This window comes from Macaca nemestrina, chromosome 1 (genome assembly GCF_043159975.1).
Source record: "Macaca nemestrina isolate mMacNem1 chromosome 1, mMacNem.hap1, whole genome shotgun sequence".
Lineage (NCBI taxonomy): Eukaryota > Metazoa > Chordata > Mammalia > Primates > Cercopithecidae > Macaca > Macaca nemestrina.
In genome coordinates this window covers 190,754,337-190,776,880 of record NC_092125.1, presented here as the reverse complement: position 1 = coordinate 190,776,880, position 22,544 = coordinate 190,754,337, and the positions used below count along the sequence as shown (strand labels likewise).

Sequence of the window (22,544 nt, the reverse complement as noted above, 5' to 3'; positions counted from 1 at the left end):
GGTGTGCACCACCACAACCAAGTATTTTTTTTTCTATTATTAGTATAGACAAGGTTTCACATGTTGGCCAGGCTGGTCTTGAACTCTTGACCTCAAGTGATCCACCCACCTTGGCCTCCCAAAGTGCTGGGATTACAGGTGTGAGCCACTGCACCCAGCCTGTAACTTCTCAAAGGGGTTGTACCTCCTTTTCCTCATGATGGGGAGCTTACAAACTCCCCAAAGCGTCTGTCCATCTTGGAAGAAGAGCTCTGTCTGTTAGCAAGTTCTTCCTCCTTTGGGGTAGAAACCTACCCACTGAAACTTCCACACAACAGTCCCAGTTGTCTTCGAGATTCGCACAGAACAAGACCACGCTGTCTTCCCTGTGCCCCTTCAGGTGTTTTCAGGCAGATATCACAACCATCTACCCATTTTAGGTTCCACAAGGACAGAGGCCATGTCCGTTTGGTTTATTTCCGAGTCTCCAGCACTTTGCACAACAGTTGCCCCAGAGGAGAAGCCTTACGCTTGTCTGATGGTTGAATGAACAAAACTATAATACTTTTCTGTGGGTTAAATATTTCTGGTTCCTTTAACTGTACCTCCAAGACTTTGGTTTTGAGCCTTTTCTCCATTCTCCTTATCTCCTATATTTCTATGCTCATTCTTCGGAGATAGAATTTTTACTCCTGTAAAAGAATGAAGTTTTTATCCTTATGGCTTGATGGATTGTCAAACACTCCTCCTACGTCTCCCCTTCTGCAGCTCTGCCTTGTCTTTCCACAGTGACACAGACTCCCCGCTAGAAGATAATGAATGTTGTAAAAAGCAAGAAAAGGGAAAGAAGGCCGGGGGCAGTGGCAGACGCCTGTAATCCCAGCACTTTGGGAGGCTGAGGCAGGTGGATCACCTGAGGTCAGGAGTTCGAGACTAGCCTGGCCAACATGGTGAAACCCCATCTCTACTAAAAACCCAAAAATTAGTCCAGCGTGGTGGCAGGTGTCTGTAATCCCAGCTACTAGGGAGGCTGAGGCAGCAGAATCGCTTGAACCCTGGAATCAGTGGTTGCATTGAGCCGAGATCACACCATTGCACTCCAACCTGGGTGACAAGAGCGAAATTCCATCTCTTAAAAAAACAAAAAAAGGAAAGAAAAGCTGACACTTTTTGCGTTCACAAATGCTACCCTAAATATGCACCATGGTGTTCAGAGGAGGCTAACTGAGGACCGGAGGAGAGGCGAGGTGGTGTAGGTGTTCAGGATCGGAGCGCCGGAACCCAGCAGGACCGTGTGCCCATCTGAGTTCCACCACGCCAGAGCCATGTGACCTGGGGCAGGTAGCAACGTCTCTGAGCCTCAGTCTCCTCACCGCCTCATCCCTCCACCTCACAGGGGAGGAGTAAACCTGAGACACTGCCCTTAACAATGTGCCTCCCACAGAACACCCTGGAGCATTGATGGTGATGATGAAGGGGTGGAGGGAGGTGGTGGGTCCTACAGTAGAAAGGTGAAGGCATCTCAGCCAGAAGGAGCTGGGTTCAAGTCCTAGCTCACCCCCTGACTGGCTGGGTCCCCTTAGACAAGTAACTTTACTTCTCCAAGCCTCTCGCTCCTCATGAGGGAAAATAGAGACGATGATAACCTCCTCACAAAGTGGTTGGGAGGATTCACTGAGTGGGTGGCATGGAAGTCCCCAGCACAGTGACAGCCCCCTCAGCAGATGTTTGTTCTCAGTCCCTTCACGTGTGGCACGAGCTCCTGTGTCTCCCTGTCAACGAGTCATTTGGAAAGAAAGGCTGGTTACTTTGAATAGACGCATAGCTCATTACTGAGGAGAAGTCCTCACTGGGGACTGTTGGAAAGAAGGCCTGTGTGTATTCATGCTCAAGTCCAGCCCCCAGTCTGAACCTGTTTGAAATGCCTCCCTCCTTCCTGCCCCTCCTCCCTGTCCTCCTCCTTTTTCTTCTTTATAGTGATGTTGTTCTGGAACCGCTGAACTTGCTGCTGGACAGCACTTAGAATGGTGCCCTAATGCCTGACACATAGTAGATACTTGAATATTTATTAAGTGAATAAATAAATGTTATAGAATAAAACTCAGTCCTTTTTTTAACTGGTGGAGCTAAGTCATTATTTCCTGCATTTGTGAATATTTTAAAATTGCAAAATAAGTTTATATTGATTTTAGAAAAATAATTAGAAACTAGAGTTGATTAAAAAGAAAAAATAACAGTTCCATGCAATCCTATCGTCCAGCCTTAACCACTGGTGCTAATTTGCTATACAGGTCCTTCCAGGCATTCTTCTGTGCAAATACATTTAAATATCAATAAAGCATGTTGTTTGGTAAGTGGCTTTATTTTTCTTTTCACTTAGTCATATTCTGAATGTCTCTTTGTTCATTGAATATTCTCCTAAATCACTTTTAGATTTTTAATATTTGTGTGGTATCCTATCATATGAATGTCAAATGAGCAAATCTCTAACGTTGGACATTTAGGTTATTTCCAATTTTCTGCAAATTTTTTTTTTTTTTTTTTTTTTTTTGAGACAGAGTCTCGCACTGTCGCCCAGGCTGGTGAGCAATGGTGTGATCTCGGCTTGCTGCAACCTCCACCTCCCGGGTTCAAGCAATTCTCCTGCCTCAGCCTCCCAAGTAGCTGGGACTACAGGCATGTGCCACCATGCCCGGCTAATTTTTCTATTTTTAGTAGAGACGGGGTTTCACTATGTTGGCCGGGCTGGTCTTGAACTCCTGACCTTGTGATCTGCCCACCTCAGCCTCCCAAAGTGCTGAGATTACAGGCGTGAGCCACCACCCCCGGCCTTTTTTTTTTTTTTAAATACTGGGTCTAGCTCTGTCACCCAGGCTGGAGTGCACTGGTGCAATCTCGGCTCACTGCAACCTCTGCCTCCTAGGCTCAAGCCATCCTCCCACCTCAGCCTCCAAGTAGCTGGGACTACAGGTGTAGGCCACCATGTTTGGCTAATTTTTGTATTTTGATGGTAGAGACAGGGTTTTGCCATGTTGGCCAGGCTGGTCTCAAATTCCTGCACCCAAGTGATCTGCCTGCCTTGGCCTCCCAAATTGCTGTGATTACAGGCGTGAGCCACCACACCTGGCCTCTTCATACGTTTTTATGGTGCTTACCATCACACTGTTTAAGTGCTTTACCAATGTTAACTCATTTAATCTCTCCTAAAACCTTATGAATTGGGTACTATTACTGTTTCCATTGTATAAAGTGGGAAATTTCAACACAGAAGTAGTACATGACTTGTTAAAGGTCACACAGCTAGTGAGGTAAGTGGTGGGGCCTGATTAGTATCCGGGCAGACAAGGATTCCAGGTCTGTAGGCTTAACCCCTATACTCTGCTGTTTCTCAATGCTCAAATGAACATACCGGCAGCTAAATCTCTGTACATACTTTTAGTTGTTTCTTTGTGATAAGTGCCTAGATGTGAAATGACTGGGTCAGTGGGCATGCATATTTTACAGTGTTTAGTGCAAGCTGTTCCAAACTGTGTTGCTGGGTTTTAAATGTGTCCACTCTCTCATCTCTGACTGTCTCCCACCCTCAGTGATCATAGCTTCCTGGTCTAGCAATATAGGAATGTGGGAAAATTCTCCAAGCACTCTGAGGGCGTGTCCTCCTGGAGTGCTTGGCCTGTCTGTCTTCTCCTCAGGGAAATCGTCCTGGTCAGCAAGTCAGTGGCTCCTTCCTTTAATGCTCAAGTCCCCTGCTACGGCCCTCACTGTGCTGGACTGCAGCAGTGTGTGTTGAGCTCTGTGAGTTCCTGGAGGTGGGGCCTGTGACCGAGCCCATTTATGTACTCATTGCCTAGTGTGGGACTTGGTGTGCCTGGCAGCAGTGTCTGATCACCTCTGTTAAATACACGAATGAGTGGAGTGCACATGTGGGGACAATTGGTACAGATCATCTGACACTGGAATGGTTCTCAGCATTCCAGGCCACTGTTTTATCCCTAACACTCCATCTGGTACCTGACCCATCTATGCACTCAAAAATACAATTTGACAGAGTGCACAAATAAGCACTTATTGAATGAAGGAGTGCTTAGAAGCCTACTTTTATTCTTCCTCTAGTACCTATGTTGCATCATTTTTCTTATTTAAAAAAATTAGAAAAAATAAAAAAGTATGAAGAAAAAACCAAATTGTATCCAATTCAACCACTCATCAATAACCACAGAAACATTCTGATAGACATTCTCCCTGGCTTTTCTCTGTACATAAAAACAGATGCACATTTTTTTTTTTCTTTTTCTTTTTTCGTTTTTAGAGATGGACTCTTGACCAGGCACGGTGGCTCATGCCTGTAATCCTAGCACTTTGGGAGGCTGAGGTGGGCGGATCATGAGGTCAGGAGTTCGAGACCAGCCTGGCCAACATGGTGAAACCCTGTCTCTACTAAAAATGCAAAAATTAGCTGGGCATGATGGCTGGCGCCTGTAATTCCAGCTACTCGGGAGGCTGAGACAGGAGAATTGCTTGAACCTGGGAAGCGGAGGTTGCAGTGAGCCAAGATCATGCCACTGTCCAGCCTGGGCAACAAGAGCAAAACTCTGTTTCAATAAATAAATAAATAAATAAATAAATAAATAAATAAATAAAATAAAAATAAAAATAAAATAAAAAGTAGAGATGGAGTCTTGCTGTGTTGCCCAGGCTGCTCTCAAACTCCTGGGCTCAAGCGATCCTCCTGCCTCAGCCTCCCAAAGTGCTGGGATTATAAGCGTGAGCCACTGCACCCAGCCTCAGATGCACATTTTAAAATCAGAACCGCCATCCTACTGCTAGTTTTACTTGGCCTGCTTTTCTCATTCAAGATAGCAGGAGCTGGATACAGTGGCTCATGCCTGTAATCTCAGCACTTTGGGAGGCCAAGGCAGGAGGATTATTTCAGACCTGGAGTTCGAGACCAGCCTGGACAACAAAGCAAGACCCCCATTGCTCCAAAAAAATTAAAAAATTTGCCAGGTGTGGTGGTGCATGCCTGTAGTACCAGCTACTCAGGAGGCTGAGGCAGGAGGATCACTTGAACCCAGGTGTTCAGGATTATAGTGAGCTGTGATCACATCACTGCATTCCAGCCTGGACTACAGAGTGAGACCCTGTCTCTCTCTCTCTTTTTTTTTTTTAGACGGAGTCTCGCTTTGTCGTCCAGGCTACAGTGCAGTGACGCTATCTCGGCTCACTGCAAGCTCTGCCTCCCGGGTTCATGCCATTCTCCCGCCTCAGCCTCCAGAGTAGCTGGGACTACAGGTGCCCGCCACCATGCCCACCTAATTTTTTGTATTTTTTTTTTAGTTGAGATGGGGTTTCACTGTGTTAGCCAGGATGGTCTCGATCTCCTGACCTCATGATCCACCCGCCTTGGCCTCCCAAAGTGCTGGGATTACAGGCGTGAGCCACCGCGCCGGGCAAGAGACCGTGTCTCTAAAACAACAAAAATCTCTTTATGGAGTTTTTGAGATTATATAAGTTAATATATTTTAAATGCTGTCTAGGCACGGTGGCTCACACCTCTAATCCCAGCACTTTGGGAGGCTGAGGTGGGAGGATTCCTTGAGCCCAGGAGTTCAAAACCAACCTGGGCAACAAAGCAAGACTCTGTTTCCATAAAAAAATAAAAAATTAACCAGACATGGTAGTACGCACCTGTAGTACCAGCTATTCAGGAGGCTGAGGTGGGAAGATTGCGCGAGCCCAGGAGATTGAGGCTGTAATGAACCACGATTATGCCATTGAACGGAAGCTTAGGCAACAGAGTGAGAGCCTGTCTCAAAAAAAAAAAAAAAAAATCCCTGAGCACAGAGAATGCCCAAATGTCATACATAATCAACAAACACAAGCTAATGTTATTAATATTATTATTGTAAGGAAGGTATTTTAAGCTCCAGTTTACAGATGAGGAATCATATAATAGCTGACTGTTTATTATGTGGTTGTGACTGGCACAAATTTAAGAGAGTCTAAACTCTGGCTCCAATGGAAACTAGAATTTGTTGTGTATCTATAATATAACATGCATTATATATTGTGTATGTATAGGCATTTTACATGTTTTTGGATAATGTCATCTTTGGCATCATTTAGGGTCTGGTAACATGGCACATAGAATATCCTAAATCATAATATTGCATGAATTTTATTATTCTTGTTTAGGGAAAAAAAAATTGAGATCCACAGAAGCTAAGAGACTTGCCCAAGTTCATACAATTAGCAAACAGTAGGGCTGGGACTAGAACCTCGATCATTGTGGTCACCTGTCTCTCAAACAAGCCTCAGGGAAATGAAGTGGCTTGTTAAGGTGTTGCCACAGCTTCTACCCTGCTATCCCACCTCTCCAAACAGTCTTGTGGAATTTTCCAGGATTCTGGGGCTGGAAGTCACCTGTATGGTTATTAGATGTTTGACAGAGATAACCAGGACAGCAACATCCTGACTGTCACAAGGTCACACTGAGTACCCAGAAGGCCAAGTAGGTGAAATGCAAGAATCCCAAGCTGGAGCTCAGAAGTCTCTCTCTGCCTGTCCGTCCCCCACCCCCCCACCCCTGCTCCCCTCCCTTCCCTTTCTTTATTCCTTTAGCCCAACAGGAAGGAGTTGTTGCTGTTTGCTTCAGGAAGCAGCTCATACAAAGAGACAGTTCCACACCTTACCGCGGCCCCTCCCTTCCACATAGTGAAAGTAGGAGGAATAATGATTAATCAGGGCAGTATTTCCCGAGTGTTTATTATTATGTGTTAAGGACTTTTCACAGGTTGCCCCCCAAGTGAATCTTCATCACAGCCTTTAAGGTTGGCAGGTACTGTTGTTCCTGTTCTACAGAAGAAGAGACTGAGGTTCAGAATGGATGAGTAGTTGAAGTCTCACAGTGAAGGGGAACTAAACTGGACCCCAGTCTGTCCGATTAAAGAACGCTTGATCTTAATCATTATCACAGACTGCAAAAGGAAATGTTAGTACCAGGGACACCGTGGGCACAGGGACCTGGAATGACACGGCTTCAGGAGGAGTGTAGTTGGAGGGAAAAAAGGGTATGGAAGTTGCATTGGAGATGTGATTCTGGGTTGTGTCTTGTCCCTGGTTTCCTGTATGACTTTGGGCAGATTACTTCACCTCTCTGTACCTTGAGAGACTTCGTTTGTGCAACAAGGATGAGGCTAAGAGGCCCCACAGCCAACTCTGGGCCATGCAAGGTGTGAGGATGGCAGCAGGAGGAAAACAGGCAGCAGGGGATGGGCCCTGAGTGCTGAGGGAGCTCTCAGGACCCACCTGGGCCCTGCTGATAGTTCTATGGCCTTAACTCTCTGTTAAGAGCATTTATCTAAAGGGAAGTTCATCTCTTAACCAAAGTAAAGTTGCAATAAAAACAACACTGAGGGAAAAAAGTATATATGAAATTTTCTTTTTTTTTTTTCTTTTTTTTTTTTTTTCCAGATGGCGTCTCACTCTTTCACCCAGGCTGGAGGGCAGTGGTGCAATCTTGGCTGACTGCAGCCTTGACCTCATCAGCTCAAACAATCCTCCCACCTCAGCCTCCTGAGTAACTGGGACTACAGGTGCATGCCACCATGTCTGGCAAATTGTTGTATGTTTTGTAGAGACAGGGTTTCACCATGCTGCCCAGGCTGGTCTTTTTTTTTTTTTTTTTTTTTTAAGACGGAGTCTTGCTCTGTTGCCCAGGTCGGAGTGCAGTGGTGCGATCTCAGCTCACTGCAATGTCTGCCTCCCAGATTCAAGCATTCTCCTGCCTCAGCCTCCCAAGTAGCTGGGATTACAGGTGCACACCATCACGCCCAGCTATTTTTTGTATTTTTAGTAGAGACGGGGTTTCACCATGTTGGCCAGGCTGATCTCAAACTCCCAACCTCAGGTGATCGACTTGTCTTGGCCTCCCAAAGTGTTGAGATTACAGGCAGGAGCCACTATGCCTGGCCTTGAAATATTTCTTCAAGAAAGAAAAAGAGTACTGAAATCCACCTCAGAAGATCTGGGCCTTCATCTGGACATACGATTATGATTACCAAGGGTGTAAGTCAAGGCTCAGCCTGACCCCAGCTTGAGTTGGGCTCTGGGCCCAGTTCCATTTCTCCTCTGGCCTCAGTTCTGTAATCTGTAAGCTGAGGGTATTTTTTTACAGAGTCTCTCAACATACTTGCCCTGCACACCTCTATGATCACTAAGCCCTGTCTCTACCTCAGTTCTTCTCCTCATGCCCCTCTGGGCCTGCCTGGTTCTCCAGGTTTCCAGGTCCGGCCTCAGTGAGGACACACGGATGGAGGCCCAGGTGGGCAGAGGACAGGAAAGGGGCACAGTGCCACAGGACAGACTGCTCCCGCCCTGGCCCCTAGGTCCCCCCCGGCCCTACTCCAAGTGGCGTGGGGGCCTGGCCTGAGATCAGAGGTCCACCCGCGTCAGCCCGGCCCCTGCTCGCGTCAGGAGGCGCCTTCTCAGTGCAGAACAATGCCGGCTCTTTGAAGGGCTGGGCAGCAGGGGATGGGTGTTTCTCCAAACACAAGGCCTCCTTTGCAAAACAGGCTTTGATTCCCAGGCCCGGAGGCCCCAGGTGCCTGTTGGGCGGCAGGCGGAGGCTGGGGGCTTTGTTTGGCAGGAAGAGGGGCCTCGAAGACTCAGGAACAAAGCCTGGGACAGAGCTGGACAAGGCTGCAGCCCAGCCTGCGCAGGCAGGTCAGGGCTGAGATGCCAGTGGGGGCGGGGCTCCGCATGTCTCAGCCCCCGCTCCCTCCTCAGTCTGGCTCACTCAGGGTGGCCCTGGGTTCCTCTCTCCGTGGGTTCTGGCTCTCTCACTTATGCAGCAGGTACTGTTGGATTTCCAGGCTGTCACGATGGTCCACAGGCTCCACAAATCCCTGCTTGGGGATGAAGTGAATAAAGCTGGAGTCCAGGACTTGGGATCCAGGCGGCAGGGAGGAAGGAGGCCCAAACCAGAATTCCCCAGCCTGCGCTCTGGGCTCAGGTCACTAAGAGGAATGAAGGCTGCCACTTTCTGCCAAATACCATGCTGATTACTTGGCACACACGTGTCTCTGATTTAATCCCATTTTCCCACCCAACAGTGATCTGCAGGGCACCCTAGGTCCTCTCTGCACTCATCTCTTATCACTCTCCCCTTCACTCATGTCTCTCAGCCACCCCGGCCTCCTCAGAGCAAAGACTGAAGTTTGCAGAAAGACTGAGGCAGCCTCAACACTGCAACACAGAAACTCTGCGTGAGTTGTGCACCTGCTGGCTTGCCCTGTCCACTTCAGACTCAAGGCTGCAACCGTGAGTCTTACCTGAATTTCCAGCCTTCAGACCTACCCTACAGGCTTCAGACTTGCCAGCCCTGATAATCACACAAGCCAACTTCACACACACACACATGCACGCACACACACACACACACATACATGCATACAGACACACATACACACATAAACATGCACACACACGCGCGCACACACACATGCACACACACACATGCACACACACATACATGCACACAGACACACATACACACATAAACATGCACACACACATGCACACACACACATACATGCACACACACACGCACACATACACGCGCACACACACACACACACAGAGCTCCTACTGATTCCATTTCTCTGGAAAACCTTGATGAATAAAGTCCTCAAGAATACTAGAGTTGAGCCACACGAAGTTGCTATTTCTGTGAGTAAAAAGTGGTTGAACATTGGCAATTGCATATGATTGAACCTAGTATTTGCAGAATGAAGGAACTGCAAAGCAGTCATGAGGTAGGTGTTATCTTACCAATAGGAAACCGAGACTCAGAGAGGTGAAGCCACTTGCCAAAAAAGGTGCAGTGAATGCACAGTAGAGCTGACATTCAAACTTGGGACTGACTTCAAACAAATATAGCAGTGTCTGCCTTTTTAAATTAACCAACCATGGGGTCCCTAAGCAGAGTATATCACCTTTGTGGGCCTCAGTTTGAGAACGCAACAAAATAGTAGTCCCAAATCTGGGACACGTCTAAATGCTTTCCAACTGCAAGCTTTGAGCTGCCAGGAATATGACTGTGCCAGCCTCAACTCCTTCATCTAAGGCATGTCTTAGAGCTGCTGGTGACTTTCTTGGACCCAGAGTTTCTGCACAGCTAGCTGGTGACACACCTGGCCTCCATCTCTCAGGGGGTCCTGAAGGGAAGATGACAGGCTGACAGAAGGGCATTGCTCCGCATCTCATCAGAGACTGGAGGCACTTGGGAGGAAGGTGTGAGACGCACCAGAGTGTAGTGGTGAAGGTGCTGTTGGGGCTGGCAGACTCATCTTTGCCACTCAGTGCCCAGGTTATTTGTCCACTTATTTAATGTATCTGAGTTTCAGGCTCCCCACATGTAAAATGGGATAATAATGCCCTACACCTGGATTATTTTGAAAACTAAATGAGATAATGTAGACAAAGTACTTCGGATCTGGGCTGGGTGCGGTGGCTCATGCCTGTAATCCCAGCACTTTGGGAGGCCAAGGTGGGCAGATCACCTGAGGTCGGGAGTTCAAGACTAGCCTGACCAACATGGAGAAACCCTGTCTCTACTAAAAATGCAAAATTAGCCAAGTGTAGTGGCGCATGCCTATAATCCCAGCTACTCGGGAGGCTGAGTCAGGAGAATTGCTTGAACCTGGGAGGCAGAGGTTTCAGTGACCAAGATGGCATCATTGCACTCCAGCCTGGGCAACAAGAGCAAAACTCCATCTCAAAAAAAAAAAAAAATACTTTGAATCTGGAGTGCTCAATAAATGGTAGTAGATAGTATGATTACTTTTAGCAAATAGTAACACCACAAAGTTTTTGGTTGTTACAGGCGGCAAAGAAAAGAAGGCAACAGTGTTTATCTTGGGACCCTGATTACATCTCTTGGTCTTCTCCAGGATTCTCTCACCCTTGACACAAACCCTTAGAAGAGGATCTGACTGTAGCCGTGAGAGGCTTTACTGCAGTGAGTTTATAGCATCCTGGGGGATGTTCCTTTGTTTAGATCTCGCTTTCATTCTGGCCCTGCAGGCTTTGTCTACTGTTAAAAAAAAAAAAAAAAAAGCCACTATTTCAGTCTGTTGGAAATGACACACCCACAGCCCATAATTATAATACTTTGTATTTTTCATGTAGAGTGGTGTTTATGCTAAAACCATATGGGAGGTTTGCTAGTGACAGGTGCTCTAATTCCAATTTTAAATGAATGGAGATCCAGGCGTAGAGGGGAGACACAGTTTGTTGAAGCTGTGGGTGGCAGAGCCAGGCTACATGCTCCCTGCATGCGCCACTCTCCCCCTGTTCTGTGAAAACAGTCTCGCTCTGGACAGTACGATTTCCAAAGTGGGGATACAAGACAGTCCTCTGGGCTTTGGGAAAAACCTCTCTTTGTTTGTTTGTTTGTTTGTTTTTTAAAATAACAAAAAGTAATTACATCTTATTACTGTTTAATATGGAGATAAACAAACCTAAAATTTAGAAAGAAAATGTACTTATATAGAAGCTGCATAACTCTGATTATTTTTAACCAGTAATGGTATGAGATCAAAGAGTTTTGGAGACCACAGCTCTGGGGGACCATCCTGAACTTCGGCTTTCAGGATGATTTCCTTCCTGTTCTGGGGCTCAGCTCAAGCAGGTCCCTGAGGGGGGTCAAGGGGACCAACAGCATCATCTTTCAGACACTGATGGATCCTCAGCCTCATCAGAATTGTCCACGCTGCCCAGCTCCCAGACTGTCTGGCTCACACTGGCCTAGGAGGTTATCAGTACTGGAGCCTCTAACAGCCTTTCCTGTTGCCAAAGCTCAAGTGTCCAAGAAGGCTCCCGAACCTCCTGCCCCTTCCCATCCTGCTGGGTTACAGTCTGTCCTTGGAGAGAGAGTAAACAGAGGAGGTGACAGAGTCAATAAATGTCTCCCGTGTGGCCTTGGCTAGCACATATGCCTTCCCACCAAGAGACACAGGTACGTTTGTGCTCGTGGCTCTTCCTATGACACACACAAGAATAAATATTAATAAGACAGGAAATAGTAATAAAAATAAAGAAAAGAACAAAAAGGAAAAGAATGTTTATGGACTCTGAAAGAGGTCTTAAAAAGCTAGTTCTGGGTAATCCAAAGTCCTGCCTCTCAAACCTTGTCATGAGTAGGGGATCTGGGTCAGAGCCAAAGTCATCCAAGAATATGAATTTCCCAGTCACGTACAAATATTTAATGAACGTGTGTTATTTAACCCATTAATTAATGAGGGAACTGTTAAGATGTTACAACTGGTTCAAAGGAGAACTTAAAGAACCACATGAATATAGGCTGTAAGAATGCTGATGAATTTAAAAATATTTAGGCCAGGTGCCATTGCTTTCGCTTGTAATCCCGGCACTTTGGGAGGCTGAGGCAAGAGGATTGCCTAAGCCCAGGAATTTGAGACCAGGTGGGGTAAAATAGTGAGACTCTGTCTCTACAAAGTGTTTTTAAAAAATTAGCTGGCCAGTAGCATGCACCTGCAGTCCCAGGTGCTTGGGAGGCTGAGGTGGGAGGATCACTTGAGCCTGGGAGGTGAAGGCTGTAGTGAACTGTGATTGCATCATTGCACTCCAGCCTGAGCAACAGAGTGAAACCCTGTCTCAAAAAAATAAATTTGCATTTAAAAATTGATCTATCTTTAGAGTGATACCCAGTGCCGGGTGCAGTTGCTCACACCTGTAATCCCGGCACTTTGGGAGGACGAGGCAGGTGGATCATCTGAGCTTGGGAGTTTGAGACCAGCCTGACCAAACATGGAGAAACCCTGTCTGTACTAAAAATACAAAATTAGCTGGGTGTGGTGACGCATGCCTGTAATTCCAGCTACTCGGGAGGCTGAGGCAGAAGAATCACTTAAACACGGGAGGCAGAGGTTGTGGTGAGCCAAGATTGTGCCATTGCACTCCAGCCTGGGCGACAGAGTGAGACTCCATCTCAAAAAAATAAAAAATTAAAAAAAAAAAATGATACCCAGTTGCATTCCACTAGACACAATTTACTTGCATTTCTATAGAAAAGAATAATTTGCATTATTATCAATTTTCCACAACCTAGAGAGTTGTAAAATGTCTCAAGGATAATAAAATGTGAAGATAACCTGGAAGAGAACTCCAGACAGGATACCTAGTAATCTTTTATGTCCTCGCAAAGTCTTTCTCACAATTTTTCGTGAGACCAGAAATGTAAGTTTGGCCAATACACCCAAAGGTCTTCACATAAAACTTGACTCTATTTGAATCCAAATGGGAGATGAATCATTGCAGATTTCCATCTTTTTCTCCGTCTGAGGATTCGAGAGAGGGCAGCGTGCTCTTGAGTTAGGAGACCAGGTTCAGATTCCATCTCCCTACTCTGCAGTTGGGGATCCAGGGCCTTTCACTTCTCTCTGAGCCCAAGACCTTTACCTTATAAAGTGGCACCAATAACAATGAGGCTATGGGAGAAATGCTTCATACCAGGCCCAGCACAGATTGTGAACTCAGGATACAGGGGTTTTCTTCCCCTCTTCTCGAAACGACCCCCAGGGCTCCCTAAGGCATGTCAGTTTTTTTAAGAGCAAAGGCTGCCTACTTCAGCTCCCTGCCACTTCCATGCCACCAAGACCTCAGGTGGATGAAGTTTTGTCTGTGCAGAGCTCCAGAGACACCGAGCAGGCCTTGTGGGAAAGGTGGCCAAAGTCTTCTTTGGAGAAAAGTGGAACCCGGCCCCACAGTGCACCCCAGGAGCAGGTCTCTGGGGTGGTAGGGAGGGGAGGAAATCAGTGAACCCAGTGCAGAGCTAAGAAGAGATTTGGAATTAGCCAGGCATGGTGATGCACACTTGTAGTCCCAGCTATTCGGGAGACTGAGGTGGGAAGATTGTTTGAGCCCAGGAGTTCGAGGCCGCGGTGAGTGAGCTATGATAGTGCCACTGCACTCCTGCCTAGGTGACAGAGCAAGGCCCTCTCTCTTAAAAACCTGGAAAAGAGGGAGAGAAGAAGAGATTTGGTTGAGAGGAAGACTTGGAATAAACCAGGGGTTCCTACCTTTGGAAGAGTGGTAAGAGATGTCTGAAAATCTGATAGGAACCCACACCCTCTCCCCGGAAACAGGCTGGCAGAGGCTGCCTCTGGGCCTCCCCTAGCGATGCTGGGCTTGATATGAGGCACCCTCTTTAGCCCTCTCCTTTCAGTGACTGTCTCCAGTTTCACAGGAACTGGGGGCCAGCTTTGTAGGGGAAATGAGGGGTGGCAGATGAAGTGCCTTCTTAGTTCCTTAAGCAATGGGGCCAGGTGGGCTGCTGTGGCTTAGATGGGATTCAGGCCCCTAGAGCCTTGCCTTTCTTAAGGATGTGTGTGTATGTAGGAGGCCTGCCCTAAGTCTCCATCGCCCTGGTCTCTGATGAGTCCACACATCAGGGGCCAGTTTGGGGCAAGGTGGTGGCGGTATAGGACATCAAAAGGAAAGACATGGAGCCTTGACTTTCTCTTTCTTCCCAGCTCATGGGGACCCTAGGGGAAGGTAAAGAATGTGAACTTCGGAGCCAGTGTGAGATTTGTGTTAGCCACAGAACTGTGTCTCTCTGCGTTTCCTTCGAAAAAGAACTTACCGTTCAGCTGTGTATTCATTTGCTAGGGCTGCCATAACAAAGTAACTCAAACTGGGCGGCTTAAAATAACAGAAATGTATTGTCTCACTGTTCTGGAGGCCAGGAGTCTGAAGTCAAGCTGTCGGTAGGGCCATGCTCCCCCTAAGGCGTTAGGAAGGGTCTGTTCCATGCCTCTCCTAGCTTCTGGTAGCTTCAGGGGAGCCTTGACTTGTGGATGCCTCGCTCCAATCCTCCGTCTTCGCCTGGTGTTCTTCCTGTGTCTCTGTCTTCACATGGCCATCTTCTCATAAGGATACAAGTTATATTGGATTAGGAGCCTACCCTATTCCATTATGACCTCATTGAAACCAGTTATATCTGTGATGACACTATCTCCAAATAAAGTCACATTCAAGAGGTAATGGGGGTTAGGACTTCAACATATCTTTTTGGAGGAGACCTAATTTGACCCATAGCAAGCTACAAGGAGTGCAATTAGCAAACCCTCTCCAGATGCAGCACCCTCAGGTGGCTACACTCTCCCCAGGCAGCTCTCAATCAGTGGCTGAGCACAACAGGGGGATCAGGGCCTAGTCATTTCTGCCTGATGGGGACTCCTCCAACAGGAGTCTTGGTTCTAGAGCACCCCACTGAGCATATGGAGACTTTCTCAGATCTGCATCACGGTCTGAAGGCTCGCTCTCCTCTTCCTGTTCTTCCCCCTTCATCTTTTACAGGCATCTCCCAATAACTATTTTGCACTCCTAACTTGAGACTGTGTCTCTTTTCTAAAGGACCAGAATTGACACAGGAGGCCAGATGGGCTCATTTACTGGATCACCTGCTGTCCAGCTGTCAGTGAGGACTCTATCCCCAAGGCATGTAGGGTATGGGTAGTCCCTGGCATAAGGTGGTGGCTCAATTGCTAAAACTTTCATTGGTAATGACTTGGAGAAGGCTTCAACAGAGGAAACACCCTGGCCACACATTGAGTCAAGTGTTTGAAAAGTACAGGGATGGTGTATAGGAAGACAATGAAGTTAGCTGGTGTTAAGTTGCATTGATTCTACAGTTGAAACGCATTCTGAAGTTGAATGCGTTTAAAAAAACAAAAACTAAGTGTTGAAGGTATTAATAATTGGAGTCCTGTCCAGAGTCCAGCTCACAGTGGACCCACTGGGCATGTGAGACCACTCAGTAGTCATGTCTTCAGTCTCTGAATGAATAATTGGGTTGACATAGTTGGCAGATGGAATCATCCCCACACTGGGCTTTTACCCTGTGGGGCAAGAGCTATCATAGTGCAGAAGGCCGAGTGGAAGCCTCTGAAACTGAGCCTCCACCACACCTTCCCCCCCAACCCTCTATTTTTCATCTGTCCCATTCCCCACCAAGATATTAAATCAAAAGCAATATTGCAACCTGGTGTGGGGGAGACAGATAATACAGCAGTTCCCCTTTATGCACAGTTTTGCTTTCTGAGGTTTCAGTTACCCACAGTTCCCTGCAGTCTGGAGATACTAAATGAAAGATTCCATAAATAAGCAATTCACAAGTTTTAAACTGTGTGCCTTTCTGAGTGTGCGATGAAATCTCATGTTGTCCTGCTCCATCTGGCTCAGGACGTGAATCATTCCTTTGTCCAGTGCATCCATGATGCTGTCTATGCTACCCCACCAATACTGTATAGGAGAAAACATAGTTGGCTGGGCGTGGTGGCTCATGCCTGTAATCCCAGCACTTTGGGAGGCTGAGGCTGGCAGATCACCTGAAATCAGGAGTCCAAAACCAGCCTGGCCAATATGGTGAAATCCCCGTCTCTACTACAAATACAAAGATTAGCCAGGAGTGGCAGGTGCCTGTAGTCCCAGCTATGGGAGGCTGAGGCATGAGAACTGCTTGAATCTGGGAGGTGGAGGTTGCAGTGAGCTGAGATCATGCCACTCCACTCCAGCCTGGGCAACAGAGTGAGACTTCATCTCAAAAACAAAACAAAACAAAACAAACCCATAGTGTATATGGGGTTTGGTACTATCTGTGGTATCTGTGGTTTCGGGCATCCACTGGTGGTCTTAGAATGTAACCCTCATGAGTAAAGAGGAACTACCGTAACACTGTCCTTAAGGATCTCAAGATGTAGGAGTGATGGTCTGTCTGGTTTCTGCAGGGGCCAGACTGATAAATTTAAACCAGATGAGGGTAGGCACTGTGGCTCATCTGTAATCCTAGAACTTTGAGAGGTCTAGGTGGGGGAATCACTTGAGGCCAGGAGTTTGAGACCAGCCTGGGCAGCAAAGTGAGGCCCTGTCTCTACAGAAAATAAAACAAAAAAGTTTTTAAAGATTAAAAAAATAAACCAGATGCATACTATAGTGTGACTATAGACACTCAAAGGCTCTACCAAATAGTAGCTCCAAATACAGCTGCTGTGCTGGTCTGCTGTCTTTGCTGGAACAGATTAATAGGGTTTCAGGTACATAGTATGCAGTTATTGATTTGGCAAATGTGTTCTTTTCTATTATAACCAGGAGAGAAGATAAAAAGCAGTTCATATGCATACAGAATGCATTATTATCTACTTTATAGTTTTATCCCAGGGCTGTGTTAATTCTCTTGCTCTTTGTCATAGTATATAGTCCAACGAGAATCGTCCTGCAGAACACCTGGCCGTCCTGCAGAACATCACGCTGCTCCATGACACCCATGAGGTCATGCTGACCAGGAGGATGAGCCAAGGTGGCAGCACACTGAAGGCCTTGAGAAGACAAGTGCTCCAGGGAGTGGGAGGTAAGCCTTGCAAAGATTCACAAGCCTGTCACACCTGCAAAGATATGAGGGATCTAGGAGTCAGGGGCATGCTGGGACATCCGACCAAAAGCAAAAGACAAACAGCAGCTGTTTGCTTCTGCCACCATGAAGGAGGAAGTTCAATGCCACTTAGGCCTCTTTGGGTTCTGAAGGCACACATTCCACATCTAGAGACACTCCAGTCCCTCCATTGGGTGACATGCAAAGCTCCCAGCTCTGAGCGGGACCTGGAGCAGGAAAGGGCTCTGCAGCAGGTCCAGGTTGCGGGACAAACAGCCTTGACACTTGGGCCATACACTCCAGCAGATCTTGACATTGGAAATGTCAGTGTGGAAGCAGATGTGGTATGGAGTTTGTGGCAAGCCCCACATGGAAAATTGCAAGGTAGACCCTGGGGTAAGGCCGTGCCATTCACAGGAAAGAATTGTACACCTTTTGAAAAACAGCTTCTGTGTGCTACTGAGATGTGCTAGAGACACAACTGCTGACCAGATGTCTGACTGGAATTCCCCATATATGCTAGGTCCTATTGAACCCGTCAAGTCTTAAAGTCTAGCAAGTCCAGCTGCAATGCACCATAAGACAGAAACAGTACATCTGTGATGGATCCCTGGTGGGACTTCATGAGCAAGCAGCCCAGACCCCCATGCCACCCATCATGGTTGCATCCGTGCCCCTCTCTCAGCTCATACCTACGGCTCTATGGGGGATCATGTACTACTACTTGAAAGGGAAGGAAGAAACTTGAGCTTGATTTGTGGCAAGACGGGGACCATCCTCCAGATGCAGTATACACACTGAATCCGAAATCTCATCATGGTTTCATGGAATCAGGAAAATACATAGGTCTGAGAACCAAAGGATCGAAGCAGGCATGTCCCATTTACTCTCATTTCCAGCGACCCATTGGGGACCTTGTACTTTCCATCCCTGCCGCTCTGGGCTCTGCGAAGGTAGAGGTCCCGGTCCCAGAAATGGTGAATTCTTGCTAGAGAACACAGCAAGGGCCTCATTGAACTACAGGTTACGGCTACTGCCAAAGCACTTTAGACTCCTTGTGTCCAGAAATTATAAGGTGAAAAATGGGTCACCATCTTGCCTGGGGTAACTGGCCTTGAGCTTCGGAAGGAGGTAGCTGCTTTTGCAGAATGGGTGGATACACAATAAAAATCAAAAAAATAAAATGGGAGGACTATATGTGGAACCAAGATGATCCACTTGGGATTTCTTCATCCTCCCCTGTCCCAGTGTGACTGTGAATGAACAAGTACAGCAACCCCAAGGACGTGATTGCCAGGAATGAGGGTTTGGGTCACAACATTCGACCTGCCAAGGTGGTGATGAGCACTAGGTGAAGCCCCGAGATGGACTGCAGTGGTGGGGGCTGGGGTTTGTCCCACTGACCTCCCTCTTCTAAGTCTCTTCCCCTTGGGAAGAGAGGTCCACTGGGAGCCTGAGAAGTACATCCTGTGGTGCCAGTAGACTGCGGGAGCCACGAGGTGCACTACTTGGATCTCCCTTCAATGAAGAACTCGCCACTCAGCTGTGAGCAACCCAGGAAGGTGACAGCCTCTAGCTGCAGTGCCTGTAGGCTGAGGTCATCTCCCTGGGACGCTCCTGGCCACCAAGAAGGACCTGAGTACGGTGAGGACCTGGCCATTTCTGCTGAGTGTGGAACTCTTCTAGCGGGCAGTCCTTGCTGGAGTTCCCCACTGATTTGGTAGGACCTTGTCAGTCTCGCATCATGGTCTGAAGGCTTCTCCTCCCATCTCCTCCCCTTTGTCTTTCACGAGTCACTGCAATCAACCTTTCATACTTGCAGCTCTGTCTCAGCTCTTGCTTCCCAGAAGACTCATAGACAAAAAGTTTAAATTCTAGCTCTGCTATTTCCCAGTTGTGTGAACCTGAGCAAAGGTCTTCAGCTCTCTGAGTCTCTCTTTCCTCACTGGAAAATGGAAAGGACAATGCCTCCCCACAGTTGTTGAGAGGGTTAAATGAGATGCTGCCTGCAAAATGGCTGGTGTTTAAGGCCACTCCATAAATGGAGCTGCCAGCCTTGGTAAGCTTGAGCAGGATAGCCAGCTCTGCCAGGCCACTGATTGGACTCCCATACCCATTAGGGGCTCCCTCTGCCCAGGTGGGGGTCCCAGGAGAAAGACAGAGCTTCTCGTCCTGTGAGTTTCACCCATAGCTCCAGCTCTGGAGTTACAGGGACTTGGGTTTGAATCCTCATTCTGCTACTTTCTGCCTGTAGTGGTTTTGAGTAAGTGAGTTCACCTCCTGTGACTCAGTTTCTTTATCTATAAAATGAGATGTTAATAGGTCTGAAACTGCTAAGGGTTACCGTGATAATTCAATGAAATGATGGATGCAAAGTGCTTACTACAGTGCCCGGCACCTAGGAAGCACTCAATAAATGGTAGCTAGAGTATTCATTTGTTCACTCAACACATTTCCTAAGCAGCTGCTCTGTATCTGGTTCTATGCTATGAACATGGGTCACAAAAAGAAAAACAAAGCTCATTCATCATGCTGGGAAGGAGACATAATGATCTATATTTCACTGAGGAAAAACCAGAGACTCAGAGAGGTGAAGTGATTTGCCCAAGACCACAGAGCAATTCCCAAGTGGGGGAGCTGAGGCTTGAACCCAGATCCAATTGTCTGTAATACCTTGACCTGCACCAGGCAGCTGTTTGGAATCATCAGCCCTCAGCAGGTGGTGGAGGAGGATCTGGGGATTCCTAAAACCTTGCTTCTCAGTGGCTTCCTGTTTTCCCATGACATGGACAAACAAAACAGAGGAGCAGCGGACATCCTGACAGCAACATGACCAACTTTGGGGGTCCGGGATCACACTAAGTAACCCTGGGCTTTCAGTGTCCTGTTTGATGGATCTGGGAAGTGAGAAGGTCATTCACCGGCCCCTTTGGAAGGCTACTTCTTACCCTTGGACACCCCTGGACGTTGAAATGACACAGGCTTTAGGGCAAACTTTTCTGTGGTCCATGGGCAGCATGCAGCCCAGGATGGCTTTGAATGTGGCCCAACACAAATTCATACACTTTCTGAAACCAAAAGATTTTTTGTGATTTTTTTAAAGCTCATCAGCTATCGTTAGTGTTAGTGTATTTTATGTGTGGCCCAAGACAATTCTTCTTCTTCCAATGTGGCCCAGGGAAGCCAAAACATTGAATACCTCTGCTTTAGGGTCAGACACATCTGGGTTCAAATCTCAGCTTCTTTACCAATTGGTCATGGAACTTCAGTCTCTGCACTTCCTGAAGAGGCCTCATCTTTATCATCTCTCTGATTCCTGTCTCTTTCTCTTCCTCTTCCCATCCTTACCACATGCCCAGCCAGAATGTTGCAGGGACAGATTCTCAGCCAGGAACTGCCAATGAGCTATTAAGGAAAAGTCTCCATTTCCAAGATCACTCACCATCCTCCTGGCCTCTCATTCCCTCTCCAGGATATCTGTCTCCTTTTATTCAGGCATTTGGGCACCCGAGTTGAAATTTAACAAATTTTCTTGAGTTCCCTACTTTGTACCAGGTCCTCAGCTAGGTACTTTCCCATAATAACCTCCATGATAACCCAAGGAGGGAGGCCTTATTATTATGCCCATTTGATGGATGAGCAAATTGAGGCTCCGCAGAAGTCAGAAAGTGGAGCTGGGATTGATCCCTAACCCATGGCCCTCCAAGCCCAGTGCTCTGCCTCCATGCAAGCACAACTGGGTGCAGTCATTGCCCAGAGCTGTGTGGATGGAAATCAGAGAAGCCTGACTCATAACTAGGTAATTGGGAAGCTGGGGCCACAGTGACTCCAGCCTGTCCTGGCCTGCAGTGTCTGTGTGCCGAATTAGGCAGCTTGAATTGCTCGTGGAGTCAGGGTAGTCTTGGGCAGGCCCTAAAGGCTCCCTGGAGAGTTTGGGATTACCAGAGCCCTTTGGATAATAGCAAAAGTCATGATAATGACATTAACTGTGATTTGTTAAATGCTTACTACATGCCAGGTCTCATTTAATCCTCCCGGTAACCCTGAGAGGAGGAATGGTTGCCAGAATTCCCCATCCAGGTTTGTGTGACTCCAAGGCTCACCTGGCTTCCCTTGATGCAGGTGGGATAGGCATCTCCCTCGGTGATGCCTGATAGCTCCACATTGGCTTTCTTCCCAAGAGACCAGGCCTTGGCCCGGTCCTCTGGCCCTGCCCTTGCCCTGGCTCCTCAGAACCTTGCCCCTAAGCCCTCAGTTTTGAGTTGGAGTGTGAAAAGAATAAACCCTTCCTAGGTGTGGCTGAGTCCCTCCTCCCTGAAACATTGAGACCTAAAAAAGATGGAAGAGACTTCTGAACCCTATTCAGACCAAGGGAGGAAAAAAATAGGGGGCAGGCTTAATGTTTACAGACAATATAACATAACCCAAATGACCACGTCTTCTCTGTCAAGGAGAAAACTCTTCAAACTAGACAAGTGGAACAAGTCTGGCTCACGGGAAGCTATGGGCCTGGGCTGGGACCTGGCTGCTCCCAACTGCTTTTGCTCCATTCAAGGCCGCTTCAGGCAGAGATGGGGCCATTCCAGAGGCTCTTCTGGGGAGAAGAGAGGTTCCAGGAGACAAAGCCAGAAACATACTATCTCAATTTAAGCATGGGGAAAATATAGTGCAGCTAGCTTATGACAATCCCAGGCAAAATTCCACAAGTTCCTTTCCTAAGCAGGGATTACTGGGAGCCAAGATGGGTTCACTTAGGTCAAGGCATGACTAACTCCCCAGATTACTCTTGGAGGAAGGGTAATCAGAGCATGTGTGGGAAAAGGACCACAGACTCAGAACGTAAAAATAGTACTGTGCTGTTGTTAGGACTGCCCTGAGAAAGAAAGAAGAGAACTCATCAGCCAGGGTCTGAGATCCACTTCACCCCAGCCCGTCACATATCATCGCTATAGGCTTCCCTTTGAAACAGGTAGACTCAAGGATGCTGCCACAATTTGCCTCTTGGGTGGCAAAGGAGGAGGGGCCTTGGGACATTCAAATGAGGAAGATGAAGAATTCAGAGGCAATGGATACTGATAACATGCATTTCAGAGGGAGTGGTAGTATTTGTCCA

The 22,544-nt window shown here is 47.4% G+C and overlaps 2 long non-coding RNA genes across 2 annotated transcripts; one reads left to right on the top strand and one right to left on the bottom strand.

Moving 5' to 3' along the window:
• Window positions 1-76: 76 nt before the first annotated feature.
• On the bottom strand, window positions 77-14,922 carry LOC139356850 (uncharacterized). The gene is made up of 3 exons (XR_011609317.1): window positions 14,733-14,922; window positions 5,668-5,785; window positions 77-671 (listed from the first exon to the last, which is right to left on the bottom strand). It is a non-coding gene; the product is annotated as an uncharacterized lncRNA (long non-coding RNA).
• Window positions 14,923-15,052: 130 nt separating this feature from the next.
• Window positions 15,053-18,628, top strand: LOC139356849 (uncharacterized). The gene is made up of 4 exons (XR_011609313.1): window positions 15,053-15,151; window positions 15,418-15,501; window positions 17,253-17,410; window positions 17,955-18,628. It is a non-coding gene; the product is annotated as an uncharacterized lncRNA (long non-coding RNA).
• Window positions 18,629-22,544: the final 3,916 nt, after the last annotated feature.